General features: G+C 40.3%; 1 pseudogene; it reads left to right on the top strand.

Moving 5' to 3' along the window:
• Positions 1-257: 257 nt before the first annotated feature.
• On the top strand, positions 258-5,320 carry LOC109549515 (inactive polypeptide N-acetylgalactosaminyltransferase-like protein 5; annotated as a pseudogene).
• Positions 5,321-5,584: the final 264 nt, after the last annotated feature.

Genomic DNA, 5,584 nt, shown 5'->3' with positions numbered 1-5,584 from the left:
GACAAAGTGAGAGAGTGGTATGTACATATATACACTACCAACTGTACAACAGATAGCTAGTGGGAAGCAGCCGCATAGCACAAGGAGATCAGCTCTGTGCTTTGTGCCCACCTGGAGGGGTGGGATAGAGAGGGTGGGAGGGAGACGAGAGAGGGAGTAGACATGAGGATATATAGATATATATATGTATAGCTGACTCACTTTGTTATAAAGCAGAAACTAACACACCATTGTAAAGCAATTATACTCCAATAAAGATGTTTGGGGAAAAAAAAAAGGAGTACCCATCCAACCTACCTAGTTCCAGGATTGTCATTTGTTTCCACAATGAAGAATTTAATGTCTTGTTTTAGACAGTGTCCAGTGTCATGACTGTCACTCCACAGTATATCCTTGAAGAAATTATTTTGGTAGATGACATGAGGGAATTTGATGATTTGAAAGAGAAACTAGACTACCATGTGGAAAATTTTCGGGGAAAGATTAAATTAGTAAGAAACAAAAAGAGAGAGGGACTGATTCGAGCAAGGCTGATTGGAGCATCGCGTGCTTCAGGGGACGTTCTGATGCTCCTGGATAGCCACTGCAAGGTGACTAAAGTATGGCTGGAGCCCGTGCTGAATGCCATTGCTAAGGACCCCAAATGGGGGTGTGTCCTCTGATAGATGCCAGTGATTATGTGACCCTGGAATACCAGTCCTCTCCTGTTGTCAGGGGAGCTTTCAACTGGTATCTGCAATTTAAACGGGATCGTGATTTCTCTTATGAGATGGATGGACCAGAAGGACCCACTAGACCTATCTGGTCACCTGCAATGACTGGAGGAAGTTGTGCTATAAATAGGCATTATTTTAATGCAGTCGGAAAGTACAAGGGCATAAATCTCTGGGGAGGAGAACATTTGGAACTTTCATTAAGGACCTGGATGTATGGAGGCCAACTCTTTACACTCCCCTGCTCTCGAGTAGGACATATTGATAAGCAACACTTTGCAAACCACACTGGAATTGTAAAAGCCTTGGTATATAACAATCTCAGACTGGTGCACATTTGGCTAGATGAATACACGGTGAAGGATACGTCCCTGGTTTGGATAGGTGAGTGAGAGTCCAGAGAGGGACTGGCTCTAAAGAAGCCTTCTGCTGCTCTCCAGATACCAATTTTTGTACTTTTCCTTAAATTAGGGCAACCTTCAGCTGTTCACCCACCCATTTTCAGACCCTATTCTCAATCTGTTCATTCTAAGCTGCTACACTTGCACCTTACTCTTTTTTTAATCTCTAGGGAAACTCAAGTTTCTCAGAAGTAAATCAACCAACACAAGAAGTCTTTTTTTCCCCCCCTAGATCTATCTTCCTCCCACAAAGATTGCCTGTCTGTGGCACACACCTCTCTCTGCCCCCATTCCCATAGGCAAATTTTTGGATTCTCTTCCTCCACTACCGGGCTTCCAAGTGATGTGACTGCAGCTGTTCTGGGGACCACACAAGATCCTCTGCTACCTTTTTTCTCTAACAGTCAAAGATTTTTACATCAAAGCCAGGCCCCTTCATTTGTGCATCTCCCCATGGTTGAAGCCCCTTGCCGGGACCTTTAGAATGCACATAGAGAGAACATATAGATGCAGCTTCATTTCAATTTGAAAGTTCAAACAAATAGGGACAGTAACAACAAGACCTCATTTCACATACATGGGTAGAAATATGTAAGAATCTCTCTGTGATATTATATGTCCTGTTCTTGATCTAATATATCTTTATTATTTTAAATTATAAAAGTAATAATACTGAATTTCTTGAGTAATCAGGGCAATATGAATTAAAACCTCAATGAGATATTTCTACATAGCCACCGAGATTGGCAAAACATTTTCAAAGTCTGAAAGGACCACGTGTTGGCAAGCACAGGAAGTCTCAGACACTGTGGGTGGGAGTGTTAATTGTTACAAACTCACTTTGGAAAACAGTTTGGCAATATCAAGTAATAAAAAGACATGAATATCCCATGAAAAAATAAATAAATAAATAAAAATACAACCTCTTTTAATGAGGCCCAAACTCTCAACTGTTACAACTTACTTCAGCTAAAATCTGTACTATTTTTAAAAATTTAAGGGCCCTCTTTTATCTTCTGGCATGAAACATTTTCCAGCTTTAAAATCCCTTTTCTGCACTCAGGTTTAAAGTGACTTCTGATTTCTAATCTCTTGCCACTTAACGAGGGCTGAAATCTCCAAGCATATCTACTGAAACTTAATCAAGATTTTGCAGAACTAAAGATTGCGTTAATAAAGTTTATTTCCTAGTCCAATGGCACAGTTTACTATGTACGGTCAAAATTATGCAAGTTTATCTCATATGCTTTCCTGTACCTGTCTCAAGAAGTGAAGTTTCCAATATTACTATCCCATACACCAGTAATCCTAGAGATTGACACTGCTGATCCTGCAGACAAGTGTTTCATCCTAAACCTACTACGTGATAGTCATTGAGCTTTGGGGAGATACAAAGAAACCAGAATTGACACTTGCCCTCAAGCAGGTAGATGCAGGCGTCTAGGCAAGACAAGTCATGGAACAGAAGGTAGAAAGAGGTATGACTTAAAAGCAGTAGCAATAAAGTATGATAGCATACAATTAACTCAGAAAAACAGTGCAAACACACACACACACACACACACACACACACACACACACACACACACACACACACACACACTTCTTCCTCCTTGGCAAAGCCTTGTTCACATAATTGTATTTTACATGGATGAACGTCCAAGGGATGGGACCCATCTCCAACTTCAGGTGGTAATATGCTGTTCAGTGGTGTTATTTTCCTTACAAGAGTCTGATTAGGTATGGACATTGGACTCCATTCTGGCTAGAAACTTGGGAAGCTTCAATTTCTATTTTCCAGATAAATGCACCTGAATGCACATAATTTTCTGGGTATTGTTTAGTCTCTATACGATGCTTGGAGATTCTATAGTCTTCTTGAAATCTGAGGCGATAACATCCCCACACTGGGCTTTTCCAAGTGGAAACATGGAAAGAATCTAGATCCTTCAAGATGCTGAGCTTCTGAACGGCCAACCCTGGAACCATCCTGACTCTATACTTCATATAAAGAGTTAGATAATAGATTTACTGTTTGAGCAACTTCAAACTGGGCTTCTGTTTCTCATAGCCAAGAATATCTTAACTGATACAAAAGTTATTGTTACTCAGAGAAATAATGTCAAGTGTCCAAATGGCTTCATAATTGCAGTAATATTCAAACTGAGTTAGATGTAGATATTATTAGATAAGAAGGGGGTCGAAAAGAGAGAGATCTCTTTTTCAAACGGCATATAAATTGTGGCCAATGACTGATACAGATATGGATATATTCAAGCAAAAATACAGGAGTAACACTCTTCATTAATTATAGGATTTACATATATACATATACACATATATATACATACATACAGAGACAAAGCGACAGAGAGATATACAGAGAGGGGGAGAGAGAGAGAGAGAGAGAGAGAGAGTGGGAGAGAGAGAAAACAAAGGTGAGAAAACAAAGGTACAAATATGGAAAACTTTCACAGATTTACAGAGAAGTCACCCCATCTACATATTCAACTTCTAGAAAGATGGTGTCATATTTTGACTTCATTTGTTTACGGGGATCTTTTTACTTTCACTCTATCAAATTTGTCACTAAGTATGGCCAACATCCTGTATCAAGATCCCGAGTCAAAGTGATGACGTTTGGAATTACACCATGATACTAATTTCTGTGATATTACCCTTGTATCTAATATCTATCTTTAAATGTGGCTAACTTTTAATATTCTTTAGTAGATTTAATGGCAGCAATATTTGTCCCCCTCTTCAACAAGGAAATTCAACTTTGACCTCAGTTGGGTCTGCTGAAAGTGTTTTATATCACTGCCTGAGATCAAAAGAGCCATCTCAAATATTGCATCCTTTCAAGATTAGATGCTCAGATCAAGTTCTCAGTTTACCTGCACTGACTTGAATCTTGGCATTGGTCTTGACCTCATCTTCCCCTCTGCCTCTCTCCTCATGGCTGTTGCCTTCTGAAATAGATTTTCATTCTGAACATACTTTTCACGTCATTTCACATCTTACCTGGAAAGAGGCTGAAATACATTTGGCGCTCTTCCAAATAAGAAAAAGAGGAATAAAGCCAATTTGTTACTTTAAAATCTTTTAAAAATTCTATTAAAGGCTTTCTATCAAATAGTGTTGTTTACTCACATGTCAAATCTTCCTGAAGTTTTAAGAGGCAATACTTTAAAATACTCTTAAAATATTAAAATGCACTCTCTATCTCACTTAAATGAACAAGAAAAGGCAGAATGATTCCATTATACTGCAGAATTTGTGTACTTTACCAGTTTATAAGAAAACTGCTCCAACCTAAGACGTTCCCCTGTCCCCCCCAAAATATAACATAGGGCAGAATCACAAAAGGCAGTGATGAAATCAGACAACAGAACTTAGCAACCCTAACTCTGAGTCAACACTGTTTCACCAAAACAACAAAACCTCAAGAGAATTTAAGAGAGCAGCAGCAAAAATCTCCAACTGAATATATAAAATCACCAACCACGTTCGCTGTGAAAAAGAACTAGTACCCAGGAGGCCTCTGACTTTTTGTTTCAGAATTATGTCTTGTTTCTATACACTCATTTTCAATTTTCTAGGGAAAGATGCATAGCTTTTACTAAAACCTCAATGAATCTGTGGCCTTTAAAAGACTCAGAACTATTCCTAAGTGTCCCTGAAAGAATATCAATTTGAACTTCAACTCCTCAAGTTTAAGGGGGAGGTTTGCCTGATTTTCAAAAAAGACATGCAAGTGTAGGGCAGAAGTGGTGCTCTGTTTCATTCTGTGTCACCAGCGTAGGTTCAATTACAGCATGAGAAGGCGCTTCAAACACGTGTCCACGGACTAGCCCACGCAGGCTACCGTCTGCTTCCCCGCACTCCCCAAAACTCAGAGGTCTTTTCTCTAGGGGGGCTCATCTTCATTGAAAATATCCAAGATTAGTTTTATATGCTGATGGACCCCAAAGCAATATTTGGAGTTCTGATCTCTCTCTCAAACTGCAGGGTCCCAGGATTAAATGGCTTTTCCTTTCAGACTGTCCTCACTCAACTTCAGGTTCTCAGAAAGACGGCTTTGCTTACGGTCCTTCTGCAGCTACTCAGAGGTGCCAGCTGACCGCTGCCCAGGTGATGGCTCCCATCACTCGGGCCTCCCCACACGCCTGCTGCAGAGGTTTCAGACAGGATGTGCGAGGATAGTGCTGGGCAATTACTAGAACAGGGGCTATTCTCTGAGTCACTCTAGGAGTTACTCTGGGAGCTGGTTTAACATCCAAGCTGGGCGCCTTCTCATCCCAACATGACAATTCCAAGGTGAACTGTATTAAAGCAAAAGGTGAGGGGCACGCAGTGAGTTCAAGCCAGTGGTGACTAAATCCAGTTAGGAGGGTCACTGTCTGACTAGGTCTCCTCTAAGCTCTTAACAGCTGAGATCAGAGGAAATTTTCACTGAAACGAACCTGC

Source organism: Tursiops truncatus, chromosome 6, assembly GCF_011762595.2.
Source record: "Tursiops truncatus isolate mTurTru1 chromosome 6, mTurTru1.mat.Y, whole genome shotgun sequence".
NCBI lineage: Eukaryota > Metazoa > Chordata > Mammalia > Artiodactyla > Delphinidae > Tursiops > Tursiops truncatus.
Note: the sequence above shows the minus strand (reverse complement) of the source record. Positions and strands in the feature narration are given on the sequence as shown.